Source organism: Aquarana catesbeiana, linkage group LG01 (genome assembly GCF_042186555.1).
Source record: "Aquarana catesbeiana isolate 2022-GZ linkage group LG01, ASM4218655v1, whole genome shotgun sequence".
NCBI classification, from domain to species: domain Eukaryota; kingdom Metazoa; phylum Chordata; class Amphibia; order Anura; family Ranidae; genus Aquarana; species Aquarana catesbeiana.
Window position 1 is genome coordinate 959,277,717 of NC_133324.1, and position 13,248 is coordinate 959,290,964.

Here is a 13,248-nt window from a genome sequence, read left to right on the forward strand (position 1 = left end):
TAAGTTGCACCCGCAAATGTAGACAGAGTTCCAACTACACAAGTGAGAAATCGCCGCGACCGTTAGAGTGAGAGCAATAATTCTAGCGCTAGACCTCCTCTGTAACTCTAAACTGGTAACCGTTAAAAATGTTAAAAATATTGACTACGAAGACTTTAGGGTACTGTAGTTTGTCGCCATTCCACGAGTGTGCGCAGTTTTAATGCATGACATGTTCGGTATCTATTTACTCGGCGTAATATCATCTTTCACAATACATAAAAATATTGGGCTAACTTTACTGTTTCTTTTGTTTTTTGTTTTTTATTTGACCCCTTTAACACTGAGGCGCTTTTCAGGCATCTTAGTGCTAAAAAAGTAATGCAGTATCAAATCACAAAAAATGGCCTGGTCATGAACGGGGGGTAAACCTTCTGAGGCTGAAGTGGTTAATATCTGAAATATAAAGCAGATTGGCTGTGCTCGGCACTTGATATATTTGTGGATTTATTTGACATTTGTGACTAGAAATAAAAATGATATTTTAACATTTCTGTGGTGAGTGGAGAGAAGCCTTTAGACCCCATACACACTATACAACTTTTGTTGTCTTTAGATTTACCAAAATCATGTAGTGTAAGGGCCGGCCTGATTGCATACAAATGGAAAGTTGTATATTGTGTACCCAGCGTTATCGTTCCCTAGTGATGCGGATACAATGGACACAACCTGCTGATTAGGAACAGGCTGGAGGATCCGACTTCAATGAAAAGTCTGCTAATGAGGTCAGGTGTGACACCTGGTGGGGTCTTGTCTTATGGCCTTGGACTGCCCGCCGCCATTATCCACTTAGGCTCGATTCACACCTATGCATGTTGCTTTTGGGCGTTTTTGGAGGTTTTTTTTTTCATGCTTGCCACGTTTTTGAGCAGCGTTTTTGCGGCCTTTTTGCCGCGATTTTGCCGCGATTTGCGTTTTGCGTTTTTTTTTTTTTTTTACAGTTTTTTTTTACAGTCTAAAAAAAAATTAAAAAAAACAAAAAACAAACAAAAAACAAAAAAAACGCATCAAAAACGCTGCAAAAACGCTGCAAAAACGGTGCACTTGCGTTTTTGATGCTTGTCCATTGAAATCCATTACATGTAAAACGCTGCTTTTTGCATGAAAAAAAGTCCCCGACCCTTTCCAAAAATGCAGAGAAACAAAAAGGCATTGATGTGAACATGTTCCATAGGAACCCATGTTAAAAAATTCCCGTGCATTTCTGCAAAATGCAAAATGCATCAAAAAACGCGCTAGTGTGAATGGAGCCTTAAGGACCGAGCCTCTTTCTGAGATTTGTTGTTTACAAGTTAAAAACAATTTTTTTTGCCAAAAAATTACTTAGAACCCCCAAACATTATACATTTTTTTTCTAACACCTTATAGAATAAAATGGCGGTCATTGCAATACTTTCTGTCACGCCGTATTTGCGCAGCGGTCTTACAAGCGCACTTTTTTTGGAAAAAAAAATACACTTTTTTGAATTAAAAAATAAAACAACGGTAAAGTTAGCCCAATTTCTGTTTATATTGTGAGAGATAATGTTATGCTGAGTAAATTGATATCCAACATGTCACGCTTCAAATTTGTACTCGCTCGTGGAATGGCGACAAACTTTTACCCTTAAAAAATCTTCATAGGCGATGTTTAAAAAAAAAAACTACAGGTTGCATGTGTGGAGTTACAGAGCAGGTCTAGGGCTAGAATTATTGCTCTCGCTCGAACGATCGCGGCGATACCTCACGTGTGTGGTTTGAACACCGTTTTCATATGCGGGCGCTACTCACGTATGTGTTAGCTTCTGCGCGTGAGCTCGGCAGGACGGGGCGCATTTCAATCTTTTTTTTCCTTATTTATTTAACCTTTTATTTTGACACTGTTTTAAAAAAAAAATGTGTCACTTTTATTCCTATTACAAGGAATGTAAATATCCCTTGTAATAGAAAAAAGCATGACAGGACCTCTTAAATATGAGATCTGGGGTCAAAAAGACCTCACATCTCACATTTATACTAAAATGCAATAAAAAAATAAATAAAAAAAATTGTCATTTAAAAAAACGATTAAAAAAAAATAGCCCTTTAAGAGCTATGGGTGGAAGTGATGTTTTGACATCGCTTCCGCCCTGCAATGTCATGGAGACGGGTGGGGGCCATCTTCCTCTCACTCATCTCCATGCCCAGCCACAGAGAGGATCCAATCGCCTCCGCCGACGGCTCCGGTAAGCAGCAGAGGGCACCGGAGCACGGCGGGAGGCTTGGCCCTGTCCCGCCGCCGATAAAAGTGATCTCGCAACGAATCCGCCGCAGAGACCACTTTTATCTTGTAGCGGACCGCTGGCTGAACACGAGGATACCGGGGGTTATGGTAGCTCGCTGCTCCCATAACAACGATATCCGTCCTCAAAGTAAGGATGTATATCGGCGTTCGGCGGTCCGGAAGTGGTTTTAATATGAGTGTGAGGGGGGAGGGGGGGGTTTGACATGCCAAAAAAATATATATATATGTTTTGTGGGACCTTAGCAGTAGGATTTTTTTTTTATCAAAGAATCCAGCAATAAAATGTAATGTAAAAAATTCTACAGGTTGCATGTGTGGAGTTACAGAGGAGGTCTAGGGCTAGAATTATTGCTCTCGCTCGACCAATCGCGACGATACCTCACATGTGTGGTTTGAACACCGTTTTCATATGCGGGCGTTACTCACGTATGCGTTCCCTTCTGCGCGCGAGCTCGGCAGGACGGGGCGCATTTCAATTTTTTTTTCTTATTTATTTTACCTTTTATTTTTTATTTTTACAATGTTTTAAAAAAGAAAATTGTGTCACTTTTATTCCTATCACAAGGAATGTAAACATCCCTTGTAATAGAAAAAAAGCATGACAGGACCTCTTAAATATGAGATCTGGGGTCAAAAAGACCTCAGATTTCATATTTACACTAAAATGCAATAAAAAAGTAAATTAAAAAAATTGTCATTTAAAAAAATGATTGCTGGCAGTATGAACTGTTTTTATTTTTTGCGCTATAAACAAAAGAAGACTGACAATTTTGAAAAAAAACACAATATTTTTTACTTTTTGCTATAATAAATATCCCATTTTTTTCCTCAGTTTAGGCCGATATGTATTTTTCGACATATTTTTGGTAATAAAAATCGCAATAAGCGTATATTGATTGGTTTGCGCAAAAGTTATAGCGTCTACAAAATAGGGGATTGATTTATGGCATTTTTATTATTTTTTTTTTTTACTAGTAATGGCGGCAATCTGCGATTTTTATCGGGACTGCGACATTGCGGTGGACAAATTGGACACTTTTGACAATTATACAACGATCAGCGCTATAAAAATGCACTGATTACTGAATAAATGTCACGGGTAGGGAAGGGGTTAACACTAGGGGGTGATCAAGGGGTTAACTGTGTTCTAACTGTAGGGGGGGGTGGGACTGTCTAGGAGGAGAGAGAGAGATTGGTGTTCATACTTAGTCTTAGTCTGTCTCTACTCCCCTTAAAGAGCCGGGATTTGTGTGTTTACACACACATATCCGGGTTCTCACTCTGTCACGAGCGATCGCGGGTGCCCGGCAGTCATTGTGCTCGCCGGGCACTCGCATCGGGTCTGGGCACATGCTTCAGGCGTGCATGTGCACCCCTAGTGGCCAAAAGGAGAAGCGACATAAGGCAACGTTAATTTGCCCAGCCGAGCCAACCTGCGGCAGTAAAACTGTGGCGGCTGGTCCGGAAGTGGTTAATGACATCCGCCCATCCTCGATCAGGGTAAAGAGCCAATGAAAATGGCTCTTTACCATGTGACCGGCTATGTCCAATCACATTTGTTGTCCTTGTTCTTGCTGCTCGGGGTTGCACAGTGCGGCGATCAGAGATGAAGTATGTCCCTCGGACACAACCAATCCCCGATCAGGGTAAAGAGCCAATGAAATTGGTTCTTTACCACGTGACCAGCTGTGTCCAATTACAGCCAGTCACAAATGTCAGCAAACGGCTGTAACTGGTCGTTACTGGATTCTCTTCCTCACACACTGATCCAGTGTGAGGAGGAGATCTGGTAACAGTGAGTTACCAATTACAGAGCAAAACACAGTTCCCAGATTGCCCCCAAAATAAAGAGTACCTGGCTCCAGCCCAGAGTACCCGAGTATCTATCTGCAGCCCAGAGTACCCAAGTACCTGTCTCCAGCCCATTAGAGTACCCGAGTACCTGTCTCCAGCCCATCAGAGTACCAATCTGCAGAGTACCCAAGTATCTGTCTCGTGGGGTCATTTTGTGGGCATTTTACATTGTCCTGGTTCTCCAGGGCCTTCATAGATGTGATAGGTAGTCAGGAAATTATATGTGTAATTTATGTTCCTAGAACGCCTGACGGTGCTACCTGTGTATTGGGCCTCTGTATGTGGCCAGGCTGTGGAAGTCTCACACATGTGGTATCGCCATACTCAGGAGGAGTAGCAGAATGTGTTTTGGGGTGTAATTTTTGCTATGTACATGTTATGTGTTAGAAATATCTTATAAATTGACAACTTTGTGTTAAGAAAATATGTTTTCATTTTTTTTCCACATTTTTCAAAAACTTGTGGAAAAAAATGACATGCTCGAAAGGCTCAATATGCCTCATAGAGTAAACGTTGGTCTATTTGCTTTCCAAGATAGGGTAATTTTGTGGAGAATTCCATTGTCCTGGTGCTCCAGGGCCTTCAAAAGTGTGATAGGTAGTCAAGAAATTAGATGTGTAATATATACTCCAAGAACGCCTGGAGGTGCTCCCTGTGTGTTGGGCCTCTCTATGTGGCCAGGCTGTGAAAAAGTCTCACACATGTGGTATCGCCATACTCGGGAGGAGTAGCAGAATGTATTTTGGGGTGTCATTTTTGTTATCTAAATGCTATGTGTTGGAAATATCTTATAAACGGACAACTTTGTGTAAAAAAAAATGCGTTTTCATTTTTTTCCACATTTTAAAAAAACTTCTGGAAAAAATAAACCATTCAAAAGACTCATTATGCCTCATAGATTGGGGTTGTGTGTGAGAAATAACCTGTTAAAAAAAAAATCGTAATTTTCCTAAGAATTGTGGGAAAAAATTACAACTTCAAAAAACTCTCCATGCCCCTTACTAAATACCTTGGACTGCCTACTTTTCAAAAAGGGTTTTTGTAATGTCCTGACATTTTAGGGCCTCACAAAATTAGGTCGTCAGTTTTCAATGATTGGTACCATAGCTTGTAGACTCTAACTTTGACACAGACTAAATAGTATCCACTAATTAGGGTTATTTTTTACCAAAGATATGTAGCAGTATACATTTTGGCCCAAATTGATGGACAAAATAACTTATTTGCAAAATGATATCAAGTTTTTTTTTTCACTTATATCGCAAAAAATAAAAAAAAACACAGTGGTGATTAAACACCACCAAAAGAAAGCTCTATTTGTGAGAAAAAAAAAAATAATAAAAATTTTGTTTGGGTACAGTATTGCCTTACTGAGTAATTGTCATTCAAAATGTGAGAGTACTGAAAGCTGAAAATTGGCCTGGGCAGGAAGGGGGTATAAGTGCCCGGTATTGAAGTGGTTAAGAATACATATCCAACTCTTATGCCGCGTACACACGGGCGGACTTTACGGCATACTTTCTGAATGAACGGACTTGCCTACACACAATCAACCAAAGTCCGTCGAATTTGTACGTGATGACGTACGACCGGACTAAAACAAGGAAGTTCATAGCCAGTAGCCAATAGCTGCCCTAGCGTGGATTTTTGTCCGTCGAACTAGCATACAGACGAGCAGACTTCTCGACCGGACTCGAGTCCGTTGGATAGATTTAAAACATGTTCCAAATCTAAGTCCGTCCAACTTTTGAGAAAAAAGTCCGCTGGAGCCCACACACGATCGAATTGTCCGACGAAATCCCGTCCGCCGGGCAAAGTCTGCCGTAAAGTCCGCTCGTGTGTACGCGGCATTACTTTGAGCATGCAGTCTGTCTGGCACCACATGCCGCCAACATGTAGGGATAACTTGCTAGGGGGGACCCCTGGCAAAGAACATTGTCCTCATGTTGATAAGAACAAGGGTCCCTTCCCCACAACCCTGGCTGATAGTTGTGGGGGTCTGGGGCAAGGGGGCAGGCATATGAGATTCTGGAAAGCCCCTTTAATAAAAGGGCCCCCCAGAAACTGAGCCCTGCTACACAAATGAGTAAGGGGAACATAGTACTCCTACTCATTCAGAAAAAAAGATGTAACTATAAAGTAACTATAAAGAAACCCACATATTTGACAAGTCCTTTATTAAAAATAGAAATCCCTAAAAAGTTCCTTGTTGTAAATCCAATGTCAAACATGATATCTAACAGACCACCAACACGCCAAAAAAAACTGAGGACCCAGCGCTCAGGACCAATCTTGATGGTACCATCAGCCAAATGAAAGCTCCATAAGCTGTCTTCTGCTATATAAGGAAAAAGGCCTCATTGTCCGAATATGTCCATGGCCATATAATGGAAACTCTAATGGCCATATGAAGGCAATGATGTAACCCTACAATCCCCACCTATTTGCTTATGCGGCCAAAGATTCCCGGCCAAATAAGTGAATGGGGCAGGTCACCTCAGAAAACATTGATCGTCATGAATGACATAGACCTACAGTACATCATTGGATCATATGATTGGCAATGGATAGAAATCGTGGGCTTTCCTAATAAAGAACTTGTCAAAATCTGTCTCTTTGTTTTCATTTACGCTGTACTTGTTTTGGGGAATGGGTATGAGCACTCTGCACCCCTTACTCATTCACATGGGAGGGACTGGTAGTTGGCTGGTCCATTATTGTTAAAGAGGGCTTCCAGATTCCAATAAACCCCCCCAGCCTGTTCCTGCAGACACTTTTCTTTTGATTTCTGTGTGGGGTTCTTCCTTTAAATCCAGACCAGACCAGAAGGTCTTTTTTTGTTTGGGGGTCCCCATTTCCATCTACATCATGTCAGTGTTCCTGTAGTAGGTTGTATACATTGTACAAATACACCACCTCACAGGCAGGATCACAGCAACCACCAGGCATCTTATTTAATGGAGTTTTGCATTTTTAATGTTTTACTTTAACCACTTCAATATCAGGCACTTTTACCCCCTTCCCTGCCCAGGCCAAATTTCAGCTTTCAGCTCTGTCACACTTTTGCCCCGTACACACGGTCGGATTTTCCGACGGAAAATGTGTGATAGGACCTTGTTGTCGGTAATTCCGACTGCGTGTAGGCTCCATCACACATTTTCCATCGGAATTTCCGACACACAAAGTTTGAGAGCAGGATATAAAATTTTCCGACAACAAAATCCGTTGTCGGAAATTCCGATCGTGTGTACACAAATCCGACGCACAAAGTGCCACGCATGCTCAGAATAAATAAGGAGATGAAAGCTATTGGCCACTGCCCCGTTTATAGTCCCGACGTACGTGTTTTATGTCACCGCGTTCAGAATGATCGGATTTTCCGACAACTTTGTGTGACCGTGTGTATGCAAGACAAGTTTGAGCCAACATCCATCGGAAAAAATCCATGGATTTTGTTGTTGGAATGTCCGATCAATGTCCGACCGTGTGTACGGGGAATTTGAGTGAGAATTTTGTGGTCAAGCAACACTGTACCCCAATTAAATTGGTTATCATTTTGTTCACACAAAATGGTGGTATTTAACCACTTTGGCCCTGGAAGGATTTATCCCCTTAACCACCTCAATACTGGGCACTTTCGCCCCCTTCCTTCCCAGACCTATTTTCTGCTTTCAGCGCTCTCACACTTTTAATGACAATTACTCAGTCATGCTATGCTGTACCTAAATGAATTTTTTATCATTTTGTTCGCACAAATAAAGCTTTCTTTTGGTGGAATTTATTCACGACTCCATTTTTTTTTTTTTTTTTTTGCGATATAAGCGCAAAAAGAGCGGAAATTTGGAAAAAAAACAATATTTTCTTCTTTCTGTTTTAAAAGAAATCCAATAAAATCTAATTTTGTCATAAATTTAAGCCAAAATGTATTCTGCTACATGCTTTTGATAAAAAAAAATCCTGTTAAGTGTATAATAATTGGTTTGTGTGATCACGGACATATGTACGCAAATGATCATGTACAGATGTGCGCAGGTGATCACGGACATATGTGTGCAGATAATCATTGGGACATGTGATTTTAGTGGGACATATGTGGGGGACAGCTTTTTTTATTATTTGAGGACATGTGTTTTGGGGACATTGTGTGGGGACATGTGTGTTTTACATTTTGTGGGGACATGTGTGGTGACACTAGGTTGGTGATCAGTGAGTAAAAAGCTGTAAAAAACAGCTCATACTCACTGATCATCAGCCGACTGCAGCAATCCGCTCTCCTCTCCTCAGCGACAACTTCCGTGTGAGGAGAAGAGAGCTGATCGCCTAGCAACCGGCTGTGTTAACATCACATGACGGCCGTGATTGGACACGGGCATCATGTGATCAGGAGGGCCAATCAAAGAGCCCTCCTGCAGATCGGTGATGCGCCGTGTCCGGGTGGCACGAGCGCATCGGGATCGCGCCGCTGTGCGGGCATGCGCGTGCGCGATCCCGCTCTTTCTGAGGGACGTTCCTGAACGTCCACTCAAAAGGAGAGAGCGCCCACCCGGCCATTTATGTACATTGGCCGGCTGGGAAGTAGTTAATGACCAGGCCATTTTTTGTGATAAGGCACTGCATCGCTTTAACTGACAATTGCGCGGTCGTGCGACACTGTACCCAAACAAAATTGATGTCCTTTTTTTCAGCCAGCCACATGCATGGGGTCCCCTACAGTGCAGCGGGCGCTCGCCTGCTATGGCACTTAACCGCTTCAGCCCTGGAAGATTTTACCCCCTTCCTGACCAGAGTGCTTTTTGCGATTCGGCACTGCTTCGCTTTAACTGACAATTGCGCTGTCGTGCGACGTGGCTCCCAAACAAAATTGACGTCCTTTTTTTCCCACCAATAGAGCTTTCTTTTGGTGGTATTTGATCAGCTCTGCGATTTTTATTTTTTTGCGCTATAAACAAAATAAGAGCGACAATTTATGAAAATTTTTTACATTTTGCTATAATAAATATCCCCCAAAAATATATAAAAAACATTTTTTTCCTCAGTTTAGGCCGATCGTATTCTTCTACATAAATCGCGATAAGCGTTTATTGGTTGGTTTGCGCAAAAGTTATAGCGTTTACTAAATAGGGGATAGTTTTATGACATTTTTATTAATATTTTTTTTTTTACTAGTAATGGCGGCGATCAGCGATTTTTATTGTGACTGCGACATTATGGCAGACATGTCGGACATTTTTGACACATTTTTGGGACCATTGTCATTTATACAGCGATTAAAAATAAACTGATTACTGTGTAAATGACACTGTCAGTGAAGGGGTTAACCAGTAGGGGGCGGGGAGGGGTTAAGTATGTCCTAGGGGAGTGATTACTAACTGTAGGGGGATGGGCTGTGTGTGTGATGTCACTGATCTCTGCTCCGATGACAGGGAGCAGAGATCAGTGACACTTGTCACTAGGCAGAACGGGGAGATGCTGTTTACATCAGCATCTCCCCGTTCGTCCTTTCCGTGAGGCGATCGCGGGTATCCCCACGGCGATCGAGGCCGCGAGACCCGCGACCCGACTCACGGAGCTCCCGGCCGGTGCGTGCGAGCGCCGCCGGCGGCGCTCACGCAATGGCACGGTGGGGAATTCAAATTGACGTACCTGTAAGTCCATTTGCCCAGTCGTGCCATTCTGCCGACGTACATCGGCGTGCGCCGGTCGGGAACTGGTTAAAGGAGCCAACGTACACCTACGGTGATTTGCGGGAACAAGCTGACCTGCCGCAGTATAATCACGGCGGCCGGTCGGCAAGTGGTTAATCACCACTGGGTTTTTTATTTTATGCCAAATAAACGGAAAAAAAATAGTTTTTCTTCCTTTCTGTTATAAAATTTTGTAAATAATAGTCTTCATAAATTTAGCGCAACATGTATTCTGTATTCTTTCTTTGGTGAAAATAACCCAAATCAGTGTATATTATTTAGTCTGTACTAAAGTTATAGAGTCTACAATCTATGGTATGTATATCTGAAAATCGATCAATCCTGATGTACTGACGGACAATCTAATTTCATGAGGCCTTAACATGTCAAGACAGCACAGATAACCCCCAAATGACCCCTGTTTGGAAAGTAGACAGTCCAAGGTATTTAGTAAGAGGCACAGCAGGTTTTTTGAAGTTGTAATTTTTTTGTCATTATATTTTGGGAAAATTAAGAAATAAACAAATAAAATAAAAATGTCACACTTATTTTTTTTTTTTTTACATACTGTCACCAGTGCAGTACAGCGTCATCATATAACTGGTGCGTCGGTGATCAGGGACACTGACTGGTGACAGTATAAATAAAGTTATAATTTTTTAACACACTGTGACCAGAGCAAAAAAAAGCTACCATAGCAACATTGTACTATTCTAGGGAAGTGATCAGGACTATATATAGATATATATAGATATATCTATCTATCTATATATATACAGTGTATATATATCTATATATATATATAGATATAGATAGATATATATATATATATATATATATATATATATATATATCTATCTATATCTATATATAGATAGATAGATAGATAGAGATATAGATATAGATAGATAGATAGATATAGATATAGATATAGATATAGATATAGATATATATACAGTATGTTTGCTTATAGCAGTGCATTACATTGCAATACTTTTTTTGTGATTAGCTGTGATTGGTCAAAGCTGACCAATCACAGTTAGCAACACAGTCCACAGTCCACATTGGATGGCATGAAAGGAAGCCATCCATTGTGTACAACTGCCATGTGACCTGCTGTGATTCGTCACAATGGTCACATGGTACCAGCAACGAGACGGTACACGAATCAGTCATTGGCCGTTTCCCGTGAACATTGGCGGTGACTTATCCTGCCAATGCATGGCCCTGATCTGGGAGGACATCATATGATATCCGCCCGGAGTGATGAGAGGCCAGTGCCAGCATCATCTGACCATAGGCTGGGCAGGAACCTGTTAAAGTAGAAGTACTGTATAGACAAAACGTTTTCATTTTGGATAGCGTAAGGGAGGGTTAAAGCCCCTGTCAATTTTATGTCGAGCCACACTATATCCCCACTGCTTATACATGTGTGACTGTACTAAGCAACCAGCCTCACTGATCATGCCCCGGAAATGCCCGGGGCTGCAACTACTCGCTGAAACACTAGCTAATAGGTTCACACAAAAGAGTTATGCCAGCCAAAGGCAGATCAAGCAAGGAGCAGCCACCTCCTAAGTCCTGGAGCTCTCTGGCGGGGACACGTGCAGTGGCCATTTCACCTTCCTCCCTCAGTGCCAGGCTGACACCAGCTGTCCAGTAGGACCCGCGGCTGCTATTTACAATGGATCCTGAAAGAGAGGAGGCATCACAGCCTGAAGTTGCAGCCCGACTGCTCGAGGATTCTTCCACCTCAGCCATCCTACCTGCTGTAGAGGCCAGCAAGACCACACTTATAAGCCAGATCGATACCCTGGTGATTGAGTTTGGCCTCATCTGGGAGTATCTGGACAAATTCAGAGGCTGTTTAACTACTGCTTCTTAACTACGAAGTCCCGCATATCGGACAAAGAGGACACCGCTCTCACCACCCATCACAGTACAGAAGTACTACAACGTACTGTTAAATCCTGATGGCCCGGTCGGAGGATGCAGAAAACATGCTTCGCCGCAATAATGTGCGTGTGGGATCAGAGTGATTGCATCCTACAAGCTTTGCGGAATCGTTCTTTAAGGAGATCATCAATTTCGCTTTGTGCTGAGGTCCTTTCCTGGTCGCCACAATGCAGGAAGACATGTTTTCAGAAAGTGGCTAAGGTCTTGTGCACCCCTTCACTCTCCTCCCTGCCAGAGGAGTACCGCAAATTTAGCGATGTCTTTGACAAAGGTCAAGCTGGTAGTTTGTCTCTACACCAGTCGTATGATTGCGCAATTGACCTTGAACCTGGTGCCATACCCCCTCGTGGCCAGGTTTACCCTTTGTCTGTCTCTGAGGACAAAGCCATGGAGGAGTATGTTGATGACGCACTTTCTTGAGGATTCATCCATAGGTCCTCGTGGTGAACTGAGACCTTGCCCCCTGCTGACGTCATGTGACATCACGTGGTGTCAGGGGGGTCACCCGTTTACGTCACCGGGTGGTCCCGCCCTTAGCTATATAACAGCTGTCATCGTGAAAAGCCTGCAGTCGGTTGAACGTCTCCCATATCAAGGCGGAGATTTTTTTTTCGCTCAGTCGGGCAGCGTGATTGCCGATGGATTTGCGGGACACTTATTTTTTAATAAAGGAATTGTCAAAAACTGTCTCTTGTCATTTTTACTTTTTTGACACCTTTTTTGGTGAATGAGTACGGGTACAATGTACCGATACCCATTCACATAGGGGGGTGGGATCTGGGGGCCCCCTTTTTAAAGGGAGCTTTCATAATCACATAAGCCCCCTGCCCACAGACCCCCACAACCACCAGGCAAGGGTTGTTGGGATGAGGCCCTTGTCCCTATCAACATGGGGACAAGGTGCTTTGGTGGGACCCCAAAGCACCCTCCCCATGTTGAGGGCATGTGGCCTAGTACGGTTCAGGAGGGGGCGCTCTCTCATCTCCCCCCCTTTTCCTGTGGCTTGCCAGGTTGCATGCTCAGATAAGGGTCTGGTATAGATTTTGGGGGGGACCCCACACCATTTTTTTTCATTTTGGCATGGGGCTCCCCTTAATATCCATACCCAACCCAAAGGGCCTGTTATGGACTGGGGGGGACCCACGCTGTTTTTTTCAATGATTTTTATCTATATTGTCGGGATCCGACATTACATTACAGCCGTGAGCAATTTTAAATCATTTTTTTCCTTTAGAAATTTCATTTTTCTGTGGTATTGTTCCAAACACTGGAAAAATGCGCTACTTTACAGGCAGACTAAGGGGACCCCCAAGCACGCTATTTAAAGGAATATTTCATTTTTGTTTCACTTTAAGCATTATTAAAATCATTGCTCTGAAAAAAATGGCTGTTTCTAAAACTTTTTTTTTTTTTTGCATTGATACATGGCCCCCTGGGGCAGGACCCGGTCCC